Here is a 22199-nt window from a genome sequence, read left to right as displayed (position 1 = left end):
ATTTAATATTTTGACATTAGGAAATGAAGTTTCTTAGTCTGGTTCTTCTTGATCATTTTAGACTTGAAACAAACAAAACCAAAACCCCAATAAACAAACAAGGTGTGAATTGGCTATATGGAGAGCATTGCACATTGAGAAGTTGTGTGAGTTTGCCTGCTTTGGAAGCCTGTCACTGGGGAATAGCCATATTCTCCATCCTCAGCTCCTACTTTGCTTGTCTTGGTTTTTGTCAGCCTGCAAGTGTTTTTGCACCAATTGCAATGGTAAATGCAGGAAAGGAAAACAATATTATTATTGATGTAAAAGATGCTTTAAGGGTGGTGTGACCTGCTAAATATCAATAATGTTAAGGCCGAGATTCAAATTAGAGTTTATTTAAGTTGTACACCAGGAGTTTTAATAACTAATGATGTTGAAATTGTGCTTAATTTCTGTACCTAGTTTAAATATATATAAAAAAGCATTTAATTTTATGTAAGCAAATTGTTCAAAAAGATTTACACCCCAGTAAAATAAATCCCCTAAGAGAAGTGTTGTTTCATTTGAATGTCCTTTATTTTTCCTTGTATTGTGTCTTACTCCGGTTGAATGGTCACTCTAAAATCTGTATATCAATGCACAAAGATCTTTATTTCTGTCAAAGAGGTCTCTTGTGAGGAAAGAAGCTTGCCCAGTGCCTAGCCTTCAGTATCCAGGCTGAGAAGCGTCACATGTCACCTCATGTTTCATCCCTAAAGGAATATGCAAACTGGATACTGCTTGAGTTCTTTTCCTGCAGCATTTTCTGTCCACTTAATGAAGAAAACAAAAAAGTTTGCCCCATTTCTATAAGACATTAAAGAAAGCAGGGCAACAGCTTGATTTTAAAATCACTGATATTTACAAGCTTTCCGGAGAAGTAGACAAACTAGAAACTCATTTGTTTGGACAAGCTACCAGACAGGAGATGATACTGATCTGGGCGGTCAATCCGAGTTGCCTCCTTGCTCAGAACCAAAAAAGCCTTCAATTATTCAAAAAAAACCTACAAAACCCACCCAACCACCAGGTTTTTACAATGGCATTCTCTTCTCATAGTTGTTCACAAGCTTCACTATTCATTTCACAAACCAAAACACATCACCTAAAAGGTGATGTGAGGACAAGACTTCCACATGGAAAACACTTGAAGGGAAAATGCACGTGGACTTCTCTTCAGCCTAGCTAGCCTATAAGAACTGCTTCTTATAAAAGTTATTTCTCTGCAGCAGGGGATTCCAAATGAATCTATAAAACAAGGCAGAAGCACTTGCGGTAAGTAGTAGAGAAGGCCACACCAGTTGCTACTGCGCTTTTAGGATGACAAGGCTTCTTCTAAGTTTGTAGCAGTTAAGAAAAGCAATCAAAGTTATTAATGTGTACCACCTCCGAGTTGCTATCTGGTTTCTGATCTAAATGGTGCTTGTGTTATCGCAACATTTGTCAATTTCAAATTGTTCTCCAAGCCCAAGATGCATCTCTTATCTGTAGACTGGCACTGAGGCATTTTCCAACCGTTATCATTATTATCTCCTTCTTTTCTGCAGAAGCAGCCACGTCTTTTTGAAAAGTTGTCTAGAACAGTACTAAGCCTACATGCTCCACTTCCTTATACTACAAAATCAAGTTCTCATTTCATTATATGAGTTCTGGGAGCTTTTGCAACTTCTGCTTTTGCCTCTTCATTGGGTTTTCTACTTTTCTGAAAAACGGTAAAATTTTTTAGTATCTGATAGCAAATGAACTACCTATCACCTGTGTAAGATATTGCCAGTCTGCTTGAACATACTTTCTCCATACTTCCACTGGCAAGACCTTCCACATTCTTACACTTCCTTTATAAACTTAGAGCAGCACACCAGCACCCACCAGGATTGTGCCTACATTTCGCAGGTACTCTTAGTTAGCACCTGCAAGGAGAGGTTTAGTACAGTTAAGTAAAAAACTGCATATGGCCAGTATTTGATGCTCACCACAACTGAAGTTTTCCTGCTTATGTGGTCATGACTGACAAATCTTAAGCAAAGCATCAAGCAGGTTTTTAATAACCTACAGACCAACTTGTGTGTTTTTGCATATCACTTACCAAAAATGTTAACCATCCTGATTTTATTTATAACCAAACCACATTTTTTTTTAATTCTCACCATTTCAATGATGTGATATCTCTATAAAAATCCAGCTCCCGGTTCTGCTACGTGACATGCACTGACTTGTCAATGTCAAGGACGCTTCTGTTATGTGTAGAAATTACACGAGCCGTCTGATGTTTTATAGACTATTGGTGGTCTATACACCATCTGTTGACTAACCTCAGCCTAATGAAGTGTTGCTTTTTCTTTTTACACTTAGGCACTCATAATTCTACATTATTGTACGATTATTGGCGGCAGAACCACTCGGCTGCATCTCAGACAAGTCATCCCATTGCCTTTGCCATCCAAGCTTTCAGAAACGCTTTTCTCTCCATCAGGAAATATGCATACACGTAAATGGACACACACGTGCACACCCTAATTTCAGATTTTCTATCACTAGCATTAACATTGAAGCCATACTGGATTTTCAAAGATGATTTTCCTATCTGTCCAAGATTTCCTAGGCAGAAATGTGTGCGGTGCTTCAGAGACTTTCTGAAAGAATTGAACTCACTGTGCCTGGTTGAAAACAACATGCACATTCATTATAAGATCACAGCCTAGCTGGATCATATCCAGAAATCCTAACAGCAGGACAAGGCATGCTAAAGCCTCTATAGGGGATTTACTCTCCCTTTTTTGATCAGTTATTCTCAAGGTGGCATGACCTCTCACGCTGCTTGTAAAAAAACCTTTCCTTTAGACATTCTGCAGTGTGCTCCTCACTTCACAACAGATCAAATTGCATATTCTTGATCATTTAACATTTGTATACCACTGGTTTCATCCCTGAATTTTCAAAGACTGGGTTTTGATTAGGGTACGCTTCCAGGTAACTAAAGAAGAGGGATGTGATTTATTTTTTCCCCCCTGGGCAAGGAGACTGGCAACACTAGATGAGTTTATCTTAATTGATGAGGAGTTAAATATGTCTCCTCAGTCTTTCTTTAGCTTTAGGAACATTTTAGGAAAAAAGCTGAAGAGACAAATTCAGCATTTTCCTTTTCTTGTTGAATTCCACCTTCTACTGTCTCACATGTTAATCCTTACAAGGAAAACCATCCGGTTTCAAGTCTTTGTAAGTTCAAGTTAAGAAATTGGGCTCCAGCGATCTAGATCAACTGAAACAATGAAGAGTTAGCACTGGCTGGCTTCAAAGCAAAAGCTGTAACACAGTTGTTGCTTACATTCCAGAAAGCAGAGAGAGCTTAACACTGTACATATTTCCTTCTTAGGCTTCCAGAATCTTGCTTTCCTAGTTTTGACTCTTTAAGCAACTGAACGGTGCAACCTACTCAGTGGCTTGTGTCCTATCATTCCCATTGTTCGGAATGTGCCATACTGCCAAAACCCTCTATACACGAACCATGTTAAGCCCTAAAGAAAAGCTTCTACATCAAGCCTGACATCCTCCATAGATCTGCCCATTTCTTGCTCCTTTTCAGGGGATGTTATAAACATAGAATAAAAGGTTGCTGACAGGAAGGTGGGCCCCCATCAAGTTTACGTTACCAACACTATCAACAATCTGTGTTTGTATGATTACTACTGGACAGTATCCCAACATCATAACATTTTATGCATTGAAGGCATCAGTGATATCTTATTTGATCACGATATACAGACAATTTGTGTTGGAACAACCTCTGCCCTTCATGCCTAAAAGACACTAGCATGTCCACAGAAAAAAATGCACTGTATGTACAGAAAAAATGTACTGTATGTATCTTTAAATGCAGACCACTGCTTTTTATCATCGTGACGGGAACTCAGAAAAATAGGTCACCAATTAAGCTAAGCTATTAGGCTAATGATTGCCAATAGATCAGCAGGCAGCCTTACATTATGTCACTTATTTATACCAAGCGTTTTGACACATCCCGTACTACATTTATGAGAAGACTCTTTGCTTAGTATCAAAGTGGTGTTAAGTCCAGTTGACAATTATCCTTTTGCTTTAAGAGTAATAGTCTCTTAATTGTACCGGCTCGCTTAGGATCAGTTGTCAAAATAGCGTGCAAGAATTGGCATAGTGTAGCACACAAGAGCCATGTGTAAAATAGAAGTGTAATTTATGAGCCTAGACAACGTGAAAAGTCAATCAAAAGTGAAGCTTAAAACAAATGGCATCCTGCTTCAAGAGTTAGCTCCCAGAAGAGGGCATTTAAATCAGTTCTGCTGCTTGTGTACTTGTATGCATGTAACTTCATCAGCATGCTGGTTTAGAGTTGCCCAGATTGGAAAGCATCTTGGATGCCTGTGTCTGTATCACTTCTGTCAATCAGTATCTTGTAACAGGGACTGAAAAAATTTGAGTAATTGCTTATGCAACAAACAAACCAAAAATGCATAGTTCCTTTTCTATACACAGAGCTGAATTGCACTTTGAGTCATTTAAAAACTGACAATTTTCAAAAATATTTACAATACTTTTGCATCTGGTGCTAGGGAGTTAGTTTTGATAGCAACCTATGTAACCCATAAGTTTGTTGTTTTCATATGACTTAAGTCTTTGTAGGTTGATGATTCCCCAAGAATGCATTCAGTCCCTGCTGACTTTACTGCTTTGAAAGAGGAGTATAGGTTTTTCAGCCAGGTGATATTTACAGTTCCACCTTGAGGTTTTCCAGGTTGATTTGAGAGCTCAATAAAGAGACACTTCCAAGACATACAGGATTTTCAGTCAGAGTACCAGTAAAGGCTGTTCTGCTGCAGTGGATCTAGACTGCGTGAGTGTCCAAACAGATCCCCCAGATTTGTTTCATTTGGAAAGAATGGATTTGCTCAGAAAAAGGCTTTCCAGATTCCCAAGGAGACTTCTTGAGACCCATAGCATGGTTCCCTATCACCACTTGCTGCTGCAAGAGGTGATCTCTGGTATCAAAGCCACATTTTGCAATCATCTAATTTATTTATTCCTAGGTATATACATTTATAATGATTTCTCCTTTCCCTTGGTTTTATCAAGGCTTTGTCTCCAGATTGGTCTTTTTAGCATATCCTTCACTTTGTGCAGATATTTCACTATAGCCTGTGGTCTCTATGCATAGTACGTGATTTGTTCAGATTGGTAAGTGAATGGTTTTGCTTAGGGAGGTCAACTTCTAGGTGAGGATTTATCATTCCTCAGTACCAGCTGGCCGTCATTGTCATCCTAGTTGATTATGCTATTAGCTAGGCAGTAGCAACAGATGTTATTCCTGACATAGCTTAGTCTTAATGAATTTTGTAAGGATGCACAACCATGAATTGCCAGCCTTGCCTTCTTCCAGGAGCTGCTGCAATGGGAAAGAAATGAGCAATGTGGAACAAAGTTTCCTAGTGGTTCCTTTGCTCATCATCAGAAAGTCAAATTCCTTGCCATGCCTGGGAAGCCACTTGGCTTTCAGCAGCAAAAAAAGCAGTAGCTGCAGCAATGTTCGTGGGTAGAGGACAGTAAATAAACTGGTTTTATTTTTTTCTGTCCTCTCCAATTTTTCAATTAGAAGACAAGTCCTCTTTTATTTTTCTTCACCCTGCTTGGTATATCCCCTCCTCCCCACTGTACCACAGTAGGCTAATTGAGCAAAATGCAACTGTTGCCAGCACTTTGTTCCTCCTGTGCTTGCTTTCTTCTCTTCTCTACTTAGCAGCTAATTTAATGGGTAATCCCAGTATCCTATTTTTAATTGAACAGGCTACTTGGAGTGGAACCCTTGGGTACGACAGTGGTAAGTTTTTGATGTTGACCCTGAAAGGTATCCAGCAGATAACTGCTCTTGGCATGTTAACCCCAGTTACAGCCAGTTGCTTCCGAAGACATTCAGCAACTGGGAGACTGTTCAGGACCTGCGGAGTCACTTGGTGTTCCACATTCCCTCCAGGGTCTCAGCTGCTGTTTCTAAAGACAGAAATGCAGAAGGGCTTCAGCTTCCAAGACTTTCTAGTCCTTAGCCCCTTTGCCAATACTTGTACATAAGACTGAAGACATCATCTGTGCATGCGTTCACTCTGGGATGAAGGACTGTTCAGTTTGTACGTGAAGCAAGTTTACAGATCAGGTGCTCAGCAGGCTGTATCCCTGCCTCTCAGTTCTCGCAGAGGAGGAGCAGATAATGTGGAACAGGAGCTGTATTCAGTTGGCAGCACTCCCAGGAAATGCCTACAAACTTCTGGGCCTTAGCATAATTGTAGGACACAAGCTATTTTTGCATTTGCTAAAATGATTCTGCCCTTTGGGGCAGATTAATAACCAAAAATAATCCTTTTACAGGTAGAAGGCTACATCCAGTCATTCCAGTTGTCATTGTTATTAGTGCATAGCCCTGAAGTTTCACCAGTTATCTCTTTCATATCGATAAGAGGTGGGAAATGACTTTTTGACAGTAAATCTTTAGCAATAGGGCAGCCAGATCAGGAGCAAGCGGGATGCCATAGATACCCATTTCAGTTCATTTACTAAGCAAATGTTTAATGTTTTTACCTAAGCCCTAAAATTTAAATTATTAATACTTCTTAGTGAAAGATTTCATATTACGTCTTTAGAAGCAATTACTTGAAATTTTGCTATTCAAATTATGTGCCTCAATTTTTTTCCTATTTACTGCTTTCACCTAATAGAAGTATTTCCTGCACGACACCTACAGACTGTATTGGCCCAGGTTTCCCCTAGACTTAGACACTTATCCAATAGGTTTGGAAATTTCACAGCTTTTAACAAGTTTTTGATTTGTCATGTCTGCAAGGGTTTTACAAAGGCGTCTTCCATAGGAACTACAGCAGCTCATGTGATGACTTGTCTTTGTGGCATGCAGTGAAGATTAGGTCCTCTAGCTAAATACAGAATTTTAGCATCTTCATCACACTATGGAGGCTGCATGACAAACAACCATTTCATTATAAAAGCAACTTTTCCATGCTTGGGTATTTCAGCTAACATGTTGCTTCAAGCTCTGTCTGCTCATTTAGAACATTCTTCATAGACTTTGATTGCCGGGTTGAGCCAGGAGTCAACACCACTGCTATCACAACCTGCCTCTGCATTTTGTCATTCTTTTTGAACTTGCTGCAATACATACTGCATTTTGTCACTTTACTGGCATTGCATTCATGTCTGTTGTGTGGAATTTGATTGCTTTGAATTATTGTCTATTTCTGCCGTTGACTACAGTGACTAACTTCTAAGCTTCTGTAATAATTAAAAGTCAGGTCTAACAACAATGCAGCATAAAAATTACTCTTATGCTACAGGAGAGGAGCAAATCCAGTCAGCCATCTTGGGGGTGATACTAGGTTTATTAAAGTTTTAGTTCACCTAGAAGTAATAATTTCTGATTTAACTGATTGCTCTTTTTAGTAGGATAAGTATCAAAAGGTATTGCACAGGTCTGACAAATCTATCATACCATAAAAATATTTTCTTTCTTACAAATGCAGATAACGTTAGGCTATAAGAAGCTAGAATTGTGAGACCTGTAGGAAATGATCTACTGTGATGCTATTTTCACCATCAAGTGTCACTCCATGACTAACTAGAGCCTAGACCAACTTTCATGATAAAATCGCAGTAAAAAGTACTTTAGTTACCTTATTCATTACTTCTTTTTTTTTTTTTTCAGTATCTTAACTTTTGTCATATTTCATAGCATGCAAGGGAATAAGCATGTGGCTTTATCCTTCTGAGGTAAAAAATAATAGTATTTCCAGTCATTTCACTCCATAAGAATATCTACTACAAGGGTTATAATTACTCACAAGCTCTCAGATTCTATGCATCACTGTGGGTTTCATTCTTCACTGTTATATCTTGTTCTGTATATGATAAATGTAACTACTATTTAACACAGCCATTCTGTTTTGAATCTGTTATATATAACATTCAAAAATGGAAATACTTATACTGACTTTTCAAAACATCTGGTGCACCTTTTTAGGGGTTTTCCCTAAATGTGGTATCAAGCCCAACAATGAAGGATTCAAAATAATTTCCTGTATCTGTTAGTGAAGACTTATGTATGAGGGTTTTTTCAGAAATATATTCCATATTTTTTTTTACTAAAGTGAGAGGAATCAAGCCTTTGCTCCTTTTATGCCATTTTTTCTGTTCTAGCTTTAAGCCATCAGTCCTCTCCAACTATGATTGTTTTGGCAGGATTAAAATCTAGTTTCCACCTTTTTCAAACATAATGAAATGGATTCACTCCTTCATCATTCATTCATGAGGCACATTCATTCCTTGTAATATATTTAGAAACATTATTGTTTCCCATTGATTCACCAACAGTATTTGTATTTCTAAATGGTATTCAGGAAATAGTTATATCTTATTAATATTTTCATGTATCGTAAGAGTATTACTATTTTCACATATTGTAAGATATTTAGATTATTTCAAACTAGGTAATAAACTATTCAGTGGAAAACTGAATATTGCAAACATCCCAAAGAATGAAATTTTGCTTTTATTAATATTGAGGTTTTGTGAACAAGGCTGATCAGAACACCACGAATAGACAAAACAAAACTACTCCCAGAAGTGTTACCAGCAGGGGAACATGGTGGCAGCTGAAGCTGAAGACCAGCAGTGGAGATGCAGACCTGCTTCAGAAGGCTGTCAGCAGGCTTTTTGTAACACACCGTCTGAATGAATTGAGCAAAAGGATGGGAAAGGAGGTGAAGAGAAAGGGTAGTTTGCTGTGCCGGGATAAACATGCAACTAACTGATAATCATGTTTTCCATAAAACGAACAGTTACAAATAGCAGAATTGCCTGGTTTTTCAGTGACTGGTGACTTTCATGTGACATGGCAAGCAGCATGACTACAATGGAAGGGTTCTTCCCTATTCGCTAAACACAAGCCATGTGCCATGAAGAGTGAAAATGCTGATCGGCAATGTAGTCCCCTGTCTTGTTTTGGAGAGCAATAGATGCCAAATTCTACATAGAAATAAAATAATAGTTTTACTATTCTATTGGAAGCTTCTTTCTGGCCACATACTGCTATAATAAATCCTAAACCACAAGTATCGCTATTCTTTAAGACAGATACATATATACATTGTGACTATTGTACCTGTAGGTGATAGGAAGTTAATTGGAAAACCGAGTAGCAAAAGGTAGTATCTTTGATCAGACGAGCTGGTACAACTGGAAAAGCTAGAGAAGCTTTTAGACACACACATTCTTCAAACCAGCTGAAGTAGTCTTGTATGCCTTAACATTTTTTTGCTAGCAACATTAGTCAGCTTAAAAAGACTTTCTTCTCACTAAAAATTTAGTTTCTCGTACATCCTTAGAATATCATGGGTACAAAAACCTTATTTTAAAATGTTACAAAGTCTATAAGTGTTTTCTTTTGATTGCTTTTGAACATACTGCTTTTTAATTAAATAGGTTATTTCTTTTCCCTTTTGTGTTAGAGAAGAGTAGAGGTATGAGCCCTTCTTACTCTCTCCATTCCGTTTACCAAATCAAAGTTTGACCACATTTGCAGTTACCATTCTTTGTATATTAAATGGACTTAAACTTTTACATGGATTCCTATGTGTACGGTTCTATGCTTCTAAACAATTTTGTTCATTTTTTCTGGACTCTATTGCTCCTCTATCTTTTGTATCAGATGTACAGTGTACTGAAAGATGAACATGTTTCATAGTTCATCTCAAACTGAGGGTTTCCTATGTATTTATGCAGTAGTATTCTAAGTTCTAGTGTCAGTACTATATAAATTGGTGACATAATCTTACTTTAGTCTAAACTGCGAGTTGTGGTCAATCCATCGAAAAAGATCATGTAACATAAATACATTTGTTGCATCTTTATAATATCCTTATCTTACCCATGCACAAAACTGGGGATTTATTACATTAAGCTTGGTGGAGGAATAAAAGTTTTACATTTGCATAAGTAGGTTGTTTTTTTGTTTGGTTAGGTTTTTTTTGTAATACTGATATAATAATACCAACAAAGTAAGAAAGCTTAGAAACAAATAAAAAAATAGAAATAATTTGATTAGAAGTATGGACTTAAATCTGTACTTCCATAAACACAGAAAGTTTGGGAAAAAAGTTGGACAAATAAGCGTAAGCAGTGAAACAGATTTAGTTCTCCCTGCCTTGGGAGGGTGTTCTAAATTGGATGACCTCTTAAGGTACTTTCCAGACCTGTAATTTTACAGAATGAAATGCATCATTAAAATGTTTAGACCTCCCTGCACATGCATTAATCTAAGAAATTTATGAATATTTACGTTTTAGTCGTCTCTCTCTTTCAAATTACTAATAGAATTAGTAGATAATAATGGTCATCCTAGTATAGCACCTTTCCTCATTCAAAGCATCCATCCTCATCCAGCACAACAGAAGCTGAACAGTGACTCTTCTTATTCTTTCTTTTCTTTTCCCCAGTTTACCTTTTTTTAATTGCCCTTTACTATGTAACTTGCTTCTTTTCTCCTTTGAGGGAATTTATCTAAGATTTTTTTCACATGGAAAATAATACTGCATGTGCTAACGTATCAATTTTTACCGTAATTTTTATATCTGCTTGATTCCTTTTGTAAAGCCAGAATATTTTCTTCACTTTATACTACATTGCTTGGGAAGGAGTTTTAACTAAAGCAAAAAGGCTTCTTTTAATTTAGAACAGTCATAGCCATGCAAAGATTGATGCCATTTTAATGGCTGCATATTGATTTAACAATATCACTATAAAATGAACAGTGATATAACTGTTCCTATAGAAACAGTCAAATATTCCAACGTAGACAGAACCTTTCTCTGTAATACAATTATTTGGATCAGCTGCCTTCAGCAAGATAGTCATACCTGAGAACTGGTATATGACTGTGTTTTCATTAATTTTAAATAAATAGATATTTCAGTAGACTATTGTGGGTGCATTCCTCTGTTACAAAAAAAAAAAAAAAAGCCCTCTAGATTCCTTATGAGAATCAATGAGACCCTTACAAGAGGATAAAATGAAGCTTTGAAAAATCAAGCCTTGGCTACATGTAAATCCAGACAGCGTATATTTAAGTGCTTTCAAAGTCCATTTCAAATTCTAATGCTCTTTTAGATCTGTTTCACAGTGAGCTTTGCTGTTTATTTTTCTGTCTTAACAGTCAAATAATTTGGGAGGGGCTGTTTTCCATCAACTGTACACATGCTACCAGACCCTCTGCCTAAATCCTATGAGGCAAGAAACCTTCTAAGCTGGATGCACACTTTACCAGCCAAAAATCCACCTGTGTGAGTCATGTATCTGTGTCCTCCAGCCCATGGCTCTTCAACCTTTGTAAAGTAAAGGGTCATCTTTCCTTTTTTTTTTCTTAAATCCATGGACAAGCTTATGAAGATACTATACTGATCTTCACTTACAATCAAATTAAACTAGTTTAAACTTCAGATGTCATTTTAATACTTTAGGTTTTGTCCCATTTTCTTGTCTACTTGCCTGGGAATCCATGCATAGTCTGTTCAGATTTTTTTATTATTTCACATTTTTTTTCAGACTATCTTCTGATGCCTTGTGATCTGCTTGATACAATTTGAGAGCCACTAATCTGCAAGGACTCTTGTCGTCAGTAGAGAAGAGAGGCTGAGGAAGGCTCTGTAAGTTGTCCACTCTTGAGGCACTGAAGAGACAATGGGTTGGGAGCCATCACGGTGGCCACCTTTGTCTTTCTCTAGTAAGCTGCCATTTTGAGAGCAGGCTGAAAAAAGATGTCTAAAAAGGTCCAAAAATAACCTGTACTGAAGTACCAATATATGTGTAAAGATTTCCTCCCTTTGCTCCCTCTTCTTTAGGTCACAAAAGCACCATGTAAAGAGGTGGTCTTGCTCACTGATTACTCTTAATATCTGAACAGGTTTTTCATTGCTGAGTCAGCATCTGTTAGAGTCTGCTCCTTGGTGAGTTTTTAATTCATGATATCTGTATCGTAATAGAGCTAGATGACATCTGCATAGGTATAGATCAAATGGACCCGTAAAAGTTCCAGGCAGAGGCAATTTCTACCAGTTAATAAAAGATCCCAGAGATGGATCTTGTACTTTTAGCTATTTTTTATTGACACCATTGAGACCTTGCCCTGTAACATGTAAATCAGTACTTTCTCTCATGGCCAGAAGAGAGGCACTGTCAGCTTAAGAATACAGAATAAAGGCTTCCTTGCATGAGTCTCGTGGGGGTGCAGTACCACTAAGCAATTGACGGCAACAGGGAAGAGCTCAGCCACTCTCAGCATGCAAGGGAAACCCTCTGGCCAAAACGTTCACGCTGTCATAGCAAAGAAGTGCTTTCTCACAACAGCTACCTAGACAACTGACAGTACGTGATAAGGATCATTCCAGAACAAATACCTGTCTTCTGTTTACAGTCCCTGTGATGCACGGCAATGCACATCCAGAAATAAAATGCAGTGAAGCAAAACTCAAAAGCTAGTGTCAAACCCTACAAGCAACTTAATTGCGCAGACTTGACCAGCTATTAGTTTCCCCCCTAGGTTCCCATCTTTCTGCAGTTGATCTACTTCAGGTGCTTTAGGAGGCATAGGATACTTAACCTCCTTGCTGTACTGTCCCATCTGTCAGGCAGGGCCGGGCCATGATGTGGGCTAATCCCTTGTTTTCTACAAGTTCAGGGCTTGCAGGAGGGCTCTGCTATGTGATAGTCCTCCTGGACAGCTGGAGTTCATGCCGGAGGACTTGGCTGGGCAGATGCTGCCATGCTTAGACATGAGCTTAAAAGAAACTACAAGCATGATCTGTTCTTACCTGGCAAGTGAAAAGGAGAAAGATGGGTGAACTGCCTGCATCCATTCTCCTTTACAGTCCCGGAAGGGGATAGTCTTGCCATTTTAAAAGTTAGACCCAGCCTTAAGAAGTCTTCAGTGTCCTCTGCTCTCAATAACTTCTGGCTTATGAGCCAAAATATGTAACAGGGTGAGTGGTGCTGCTTCACTTTTTGTTAAGAATTAATAGTAGGATGCTCCAATGTTTCTTAAGTTTAATGATGGGACCACAAGTGATGATCTGAATTGCAGATGGTAATGGTTCCTTCCTCCCTGATTTGGCTTTGATAGTTTCTTTGATGTAGAAGAACTGTGAGCTTAATTTGCATAACATTACTCCCACTCCTATCAGTCTGTTGATGAGCTATCTTTATTACATTTTTCACCATTTTGGGATTATTTACATACTTCCTGATTTTTTAATGAGACCCTGTTTTACTACACAGGGAGCCTACTGATGAACATCTGGTACCTCATGAGTTTTGATACTCTTAGCATGGTATTTAAAATTTTGCTCCTGTTACAAATTATTCCATTCCATCAGAAATTAATACCATTCTTAATTGATGTGCAGTGTCTTGTCAGGGAAACAGCAACTAGAGATGATAAAATGAGTAGCAGGATAAAAATTAGGAACAAGTGCAATTGGTGGTTTTGTCTTTTATTAATATGAACATATGGGATATTTTCAAAATAAAATGTGAAAATAAATATGTTTATGTTTTTACAAATTCTCTTCTAAGTTATAATGTTCACTTTTATTCTAACTCCAGATTCCTTCCTCTCTTTCTTTTCTATAGCAGAATGTCTTCTGAAAAAAAAAAAAGATTTCTCTTTCGTTGGCCAGAAAATAGATTGAGGTTTTTAAACTCTGTTAAACATCAAATGCAGACACTTACTATTCTTATTTTAATGAATTGATATAGTTATAATATTTAATGTTTTTATTGAGAATACCATGTGACATCACTCACTTTCAGTTTCTAGCACTTTTTACTCTTATCCTCTAGTATTCTGTTCAACTTTGGTTTTAGGCAGCACAGTGAGAAAAAGAAAAAAAATCTAAATTTGCAAACATAAGAAAGATTTCCTTCAAAATTTGGTGTTTTTTTAGAATCATTTGAGAAGATGGAATCTAATTTATTGCTCTAAAGAAACAAACAATCCTAGGAGCTCTTCTAATCTGGTTTGCAGAGGTCCCCCAAGCATATCCCCGGGACTGGGGAGGGGGAAGGTACTAGTGCACCCAGGACTAAGGCCTAACACTAGTTACATTTTGAGGCTTCCACTGCAATTCAACTAGCAATGAGAGCATTACTTGTGCAATATGCAACCTATTAAAAATACTTACCCATGAGAAGGAGCTTATTTGGCTACAGATATAGACAGGCATTAAACCAAATATTCTGGACAACAGCATCAAGGAGCTACAAGCTTTCTTTTTTTTTTGGGGGGGTGGGGGGGGCAAAGACAATGTTATAGACCACTCTCTAGCTTGCAAAGAACTATCTACCAGGCAACTTTTGTAACTTTATTTCACAGCTTGCCAACTTGCCCGTCCTTTAAATCAGAGTATCTTGATGCCTGTGAAAGTCCGAGAGTGCCCATTACCAATGAGGTTCTTCTTGCTGGAAATAATGTACTGGACTCACTGTGAAATTTTTAAAAATCTGCCTTTTTTTTTCCATTTTAAAGAGCAGTCCGTGAAAGTAAAGTTTACTGAATAATGCAAGGTATTCTAGGAATTAGGTATGCAGGGTTAAATCAAACATCAAAAGAATTACACCACTAGCTTGTTCTTAACATGTCTGCTTTGTAATCTGTAGAACATGTCCATGTACAAGAGAAAAGCAATTTATCTGAATCTCTAAACGGTACAGTCATTTAGCCTATATATGATTTATTTTAATTGGAAATATCTCCTCATTCGCCTCTCCCAATGTAACCATTAATTTACAATTTAAGTGATAATATGTGGTGGTTAAACATTAACGTTTCAAATAATTTTTACATATCGACAAGGTCTATAATAGACAGCAGGTTCTGTAATTACAAATAAGGCACTATATATAATGTAATATATTTTAAAATGCAATGCCTTTTCGATTGTGCTTTTCCTTCTTATAAAAGAACGCTAGAAATTTTGAAGGGTACATGGAGAGGATCACTTTTTATTTGATGAATCGAGTTTATAATAAAATGGCTCCAAAGACCAAATAAAAAATATCTGAGATGGCAGTAGGCAGGATATTAATGTATTGATATCATCTGGATAATAATACAGTATGTTCCTGAACTTAGAGGATTTCAGAAACTTTGAGAACTGAAATGACTATGTTTTTCAGGTATCAAAAAGTTATGAAGTACATTTTATAGCTTAAAAGGTGTACTTAAAAATAGATGATACATGCACACACACACACTTGTGACTGCGTTGCCCTGATGAATCTGCAGAGTGAATCCATAAGGATCAACAAGGAATAAGTGGGCCTGTAGGACTCCTGTGGCAGCTCCACACCTCATGGTGCAGGAGGCAATGATGCAAAAACCAAAGACCAACTGCAATGTGTAAACATCTCGGCTGTCCTCAGATGCCAGAACAGCCCTTGAGGCACTGGGCAGCTTGTGTTGGTGGCTATGTCGATACACCAAATAAGAAGGCATAAAGTTCCTCTGCGTCACCTTTGCCCTCTTCTTACACACTCAGGCCAAGCACAAGTCGAAATCCGTTGGTGCCACATGTTCGTGTTGTCACTGAGTTCTTTAATACTGAGCACATTCCAAAAACATCCCTCTTTTCACTGTTCTCAAGGGTTAATTCAATAAACAAAACACAATAAAAGCTACTGAAAAGTCTGGAGGAGGAAGGAAGCTGGCTTACTGTGCCTTGGTTTCCCATGCTGCCAGTTTGATAAATTGCCATTTTCAAAAAGGTGGCTACAGCTGGCTTAGAATTTAACTTTTTTTATTTCTAAGTGTAACTAAGAATTAATACATCAGTCCTAAAAGCATGAGCCCTTGTCGTGGGAGGAGGAGGGGGCAGAAGAGCTTCATTGCTGGTGCACTCATGGTGGGAAGATGCTCCTTTGAAAGTATCATCCATCTTGGGTGATCACTGAGGGGGGTGGAGTAAAACACCCATCCTAAGAAACCTGGTTACAAAATTTCCTTTAATGTCTGTAAGGACAAGAATCTGGCTTTTTAATTTACAAGAAAACCTGATGGATATTTTTAAAACTGCTAACAACACCTTATACCAACTTTTTTCATGCTTCCCAGCTCCCTTGCTCTACCTGGCACTTAAGCTTGTGTGTAGGAAGGACTTTTATCACTTTCCTCATGTATCTTGTTCACCTTCATATGACGATGCTTTCCCTCTTTGTTTTTTCTGTATGCAATTTTTACTTTGTACTGTTCAGTTGGTTTGCTGAACAGCTAAGTGTTTTAAAAAATGTGTATGTTATATTGAAATATGTTTTTCCATAATCCATAATTGCACTGGTCACTCCATGTACTGTGCTAAATCTCTGATCACTGCCTAAATTTTCATTAAAAAATAGTTCAAGACAATAGTTGAAGTACCACTTAATTATTTTTCTATGGCAGACTTTATGCAGATTTTTCTGCGTGTGGGTATGAATGAAATGCATGACAATGAAGAAAACGACACTGATTTTGCTTCAACCTTTTAGAGCACAGAATAAGTACAACTTGTACAGTATTCCTCTTCAGCTCTGTACTAACACACAGGCCTGACCTGAGGATGCAAATTCTGTAAGGGGATAATTTTTGAAAACAGTATTTTAACTTCTACTCATGCAAATACCTAATTGTTCACAGGACATTTTAAATTATGTTTTAAAAGACACAAACTAAATTCATGTTCTTTGTACTGAAAGGACTTGTTCCTTTATTCAGCAGATTTTTATACCATATAGAAGAGCAGCGTCTGCACAGTATTTGAAAGTTAGGCCTTTGTTTTACTGAATATTATATGCCTCGGGGACAGGAAGAAAGCCTGCGCAACAGGTTTCTGCACCCTTGCCGACGTGTTCAGACAAATTAACTTGTCATAACGAGTTTTGCTTGGTCTTCCTGAGGGGAGGCAGAGGGGTGTGGAGTGCCATAATGCTGCCTCACTTTTTCTCAGTGGATGTCTTTGATTCGTAGCTATTTGAATGGATTTTTCTTTACACACGTGACACTCCCCCTCCAATCTCTGCGCTTGCATAGACCTCATGTAATGTAAGCCTACATCCTTCTCCTTGGAGTAGGTACAGCCAAAACAGACAGCTGTTTAGATCTCCCTGGCAGAGGATCCCATCGGTCTCACCCACACTGGATGCACATACGTGGTCTCCTGGCTGTCAGACCCATCTGTTAGGATGGCGTGGTGCCCATCCTCAGCCTTCTGAGACAGATTCGCCGCAACACAGATACAAAGCAACCATGGGGTTTAGGGCAGGCATTCTATACAGCAAGGCAAGTAGTGTCCATTATATGGGAAATAACACCTTTGGGCTATTAGCAGCACCATATGTTTATTTAGCATGTATGTGTTATGTAGATACATGTCATGGGATATGTGGATACAAAAGACACGAGTCAAAATATTTGCACCTGGAAGCATGAAATTAGACTCCCGAGTGTGTATGTCTGTGTAGAGATATATATACACACATATATATGTGTATGTGTCTTGTTTTTCAAAGAGCAGAATACACTGCAGTCCCCTGTATAGAAACTGACATACACTCAAACCTTCTGAAAATCAAACCACTTGAAAATACACACCTGAGAGACGTCCAGTATGGTGTTCTTTAGCAAGAAGTTCTCCTTTAGCCTCCTGGTTTTGTAAATGTTGGTTATTTCTGATACCGTTCTGGGTAAGACAATGCCATCTGGAAGTGAGACTTTGAAGAAACAGGCTTAGCCTCCTAAGCGCAGTCAGGCAATGCACCGACGTGTACGGGGAGCACTGCATCTACTTGCTGCGGAATTGCCTGTAGAGCATCGCTTCACAAGCACGCAGGCAGATTCACATTATGTCTTTCAAATAACGGGCTGTGGGGCTCCAGCAAACTTTCTCTTCAGAGTTTTGTGTACAGCTGCTGTCTGTGCACTCTCAGTGTGAGGTCTTCTGACTTCTCGCTCTGTGTGAGGGTGGGTTAGCGTTCCCTGGAAATGTGGGCTCAGCGATGGCAGTGTGCTGGCAGCAGAGCAGCAGGAGGTCTTGCTCACATCCCCAGGGCCAAACAAAGGTCCCTTTGTGGGAGTGCAGCAGCTTCAGAATACACAGTTTGTCATCAGCAATTATCTGGGTGTCATAACTGAAGATCTGCTACAACACCTACAACCCTGAAACACAGTCTGCCTCTGTCATGTAGGTTTTTGGTTTTTTTTATTCATTATTACACAAAATTCCCTTTGTAACAATCTGGCTAAGTAAGAGGCTCTATGCTCCACTACATATAATGGACATACAAAGTTCCCCAAGCACTATTAAATGTTGGAAGAATGTAAAAGAGCAACAGAGTAAATGAAAACCAGTCCCATATATCTTTCTGTGTATTTATGGTTAGACCTCATAGAATTGTGTGAATTCCCTATTGTTTTAAAGAGTTCTTTTTGAAAGACATAGAGGTCCATTTATATCCTCAGAGTTCGTTACGGACTACTTCTGAATAGAGGAGAACTACGGTTGATCACTGGTACCATTTTCAAAATTTTCTCTTTTTCAACATTCATTTAAAAGAAGAGGTTTATTCATTTACTCAGTTAAATTCACCAGGGATAGCTGCACAGGAGAAGGGACTGAAAGCTCCAATTCATTTTAATTTGTCTGTTTGCTTACAGTCTATATTGGAATGCAGTAGCAAACAGCCAGAAGATTTTTATTCATGAACATACTCTTTGAACTAAGTACATTGAAAATACACATTTAGTTCTGTAACCATGAATACAGGTTCTGGTTCCAGTAAAAGACAGGCAATGAACTCTATCATAAATGCACTGCAGAATTAAGTTCTTTGTGGGCCTCAGTGTGGCAGAAAGTGGAAATATAAAATTCTGTGATTCACACCATGGAGGCATTGACTCCTCTTTGACATAGCCACTGGGGCTCTGCTCAGAGCTTGCTGTCGGACTGAACTGTTCTGATGGGCCTGACATTAAGCAAATGCTAAATCTCAGTGAATTCAGTCAGGACTGGTGCTTAAATGTTGTGCTGATTCATGCCATGAGAGAGCTAGCAGTCCAAAGAAACAAACACAGAAAAATAAGAAAACAGGAAAGAACAAACATTCAGCCTAAAACTTCAGTAGTTACCACACCTAATAACACCAGCTCTGCCTATAGCCAAAGGAATGACAGAAATGCTTCCTATGCTGTTGATGTGGCAGGGCAAAATTTTGTCCACAAATTCAACACATAGCCAAAACCCAGGTAAACTCCAGAGTCCAGTTCACACCTCTGGGTTACCACCTAGACTTTCCACTCAAAGATACCCAAGTGGTCTAGAGGACACATGGGTTTTTGCAAGGCTCAAGCTGCTGCAGCTGCTGTATGAAACTTCTCAACTCCATCCAGCCTGGCCCTAAGCCATGGCTTTGCCACGTGGTGGTCCACTTGCTACAGCTCTGGGGCAAAATTGCTTATCCTCAGCTGAGTCGATGCCTGCACACCCTCATCCTGCCCCCACTGACCGTGCAGGGCCCTCCAGACCACTCCTTTGGCCCCACAGGTTAGGACCTAGCCAAACCCCTACTTGGTGGGTGATCAAGTGGGTCCTTCTGCCCGTAGAAACAACAGATTGCAAATTGGGCCAACTCTACATTTATTTGCTTAAGGCCCCGGTTGAACCATCAGAATTACATAGTTCTCCCCCCTTTTTTTTCTAAATATATGATCTACAAAGCAATGACATCTTAACAAAGGAAGTTAAGAGTGTGGTTTTTTTAGAAAGCATGCGTTGTTTGATAGATCTCAAGTACTCTCTATGTATCTATGCATCTATGTATGTCTGTATCTATCTATCTATCCATCCAGCCATCCATTTTTCTATCTCATAGTTGTAGTTTTGTTTTGTTCTGTTTTTTACAAGCAGAGTAATTGAGTGATATTTGCTATATGACGTATAGGTATACGGTCATAATATTTGATACGTAATTCTTGAAATGATAGATAAAGTATCATATTAAAACAAGTAATTATGAACTGAAGTATAATTACAAAATAAGATGTCGGTTTAAATAAATGAGTACTGCTGTACTTAAATTTTTATTTTATTTCCATGTTTTCCTTCAGCCTAGGAAGGCTTTCTGAAATAGAAGTGTGTATCAAATGTATATCCCCTTGTCCAGTTTGCCCTTTTTTCTTAAAATTATATGACATGATATCTATTATGTGATATGTGTCAATCTAATTTAACAGCTTAAAGAAATAAGCAAGCCTTCTTAGTTGTGCTTAACCCTGTTAACAATATTCCACAGTCTGTGGAATTACTGTTCCACAGGAATTTTTCTCTGAGTTTTAAAATAAAGGCCACCTTGTATATAAATGAAATATTTGTTGTTGTATAAGGACACAATCATTTCCTAAATATGCAAATTAAATAACCACTTTACCCTTGCTTAATGTATAGAGAAGGTGGGACAAAAAGTGCCTTTGTAGCTGTGTGTCCCCACTGATGTGCCAGCATCTCAGTACAATGTTACTGCTACTAAAAAAAATCTGCTGCATTTCTCTGCAGCCCAGAAGAGAGCAGAGCCAGAGAAATGAGCTATGCCATTCTGAAAACCACTCCTGTTTTCCTTTATCAGAAACATCTCCTGTATTTTTGAGCCCTTGTATAAATTACAAGGCTTTAATTACTTAAATCAAACTTTTTTTTTGCATAAAACTTTTTCTTCAAGTGTTTCCATACCGACTGAGTGGATGTTCATCGCAGCCAGATATTTTTTCTCCCTTACTGCTGGGCTGAATGTGACATTTTGTTTAAGCCTGTGTAGTGAGAGCATTTGTTCCAGGAGTTTTTTTCCCTTGGTAACGGTGCCAGTTCCCAGCCTGTACCCACTGACTTCGCTTCCCCATTCAGTCCCCTGGGCTGTGCCAGCCATCTGTGGAGCCACACGCTGCACTGGATGGATGAATGAATGAATGAACTTCTTGATGCTTCACGTTGCCATGTCTGCACTGGTGTGGTCCTCAGGAGTAAGCAAAGAGAACAGTAGAGGCATAGACCGTGGACGTCAGTTACAGAAGAAAACGGCCATCTCAGTATAGTTATCTTTTTCACCCGTTACTTACACTTTTCCCAACATTTTTGATCAGTCATAAAAAAGCATGTCTAATAGCATAAATATTTGTGTATCATATCACTTCACGATGAGAAGTTCAGGACTTTATTTACTGCCTTATCTCCCAAATATTGGGGTAATTTTGTGTTTATGCAAAATGAGGTTCCAAGCATAAAATCAGTACAAACTTCTAATTCAATATTCTTCTGGAAGCTTGTATGAGACAAAACAAAAAATATAACTGATAATTTCTACATTCAGTACTTAAGTACTCCTAGCATTTAAACGCTGTTATCTGCACTGAAATCAGCTTTTATTTTGGCCTTGGTGTCAATTCAGAGGTCGCTGTCTCCAAGAAAGCCCAGAAGCGTAACCTGAAAATATAGTATTTTCTGAGTGGACACTTCCCAGTCCAGTAAGCATCATGAAGGGACAAGAATTAGCCAGCTCTATCACTCATAGATTGACGTACCTGGTGTGCCCTTTGCCGCAGGCAAGACCAAGTTAATTGCATCCATGGAAAGGTACACCTCTCGTGATATACGAGGGCAGAACACATATGACTAAATTATGATTAATACAGCTGTGAAAGAGACATTTCTTGCCAGCAGAGTTTGACCAAGCAGATGGTATGCATTCCTTCAGAATTAGATTAGTCGTCTTCACTGCAACTTGTTGACACACTTTGAATTTTAACAGAATAAATTACTAAGAAAAATTGCTGTACAGTGTAACAGGCATGAAGGATGCTGGAAGACAGCAGAAAAAAGAAAAGGTGGCACAGAAAATCATCATTTTCTCATTTTTATCCTAGCTTGATAACTGGGTGAGAAATAAGCCCAACAAAATGCCTGTTCCTTTGGACACTGAGACAACCCTTGTGGTGGTAAAAAGGGTGATCTAAATGATGCCATTGACATAAATGAATCAAAGAAGTCATGATTAAGTGTAAAGACTGTAATTTATGACTA

This window comes from Nipponia nippon, unplaced genomic scaffold (assembly GCF_047370975.1).
Source record: "Nipponia nippon isolate SJK-2023a ecotype South Korea unplaced genomic scaffold, ASM4737097v1 scaffold_1, whole genome shotgun sequence".
Classification (NCBI taxonomy): domain Eukaryota; kingdom Metazoa; phylum Chordata; class Aves; order Pelecaniformes; family Threskiornithidae; genus Nipponia; species Nipponia nippon.
The sequence above is the reverse complement of the archived record's forward strand: the minus strand, read 5'-3'. Positions refer to the sequence as shown.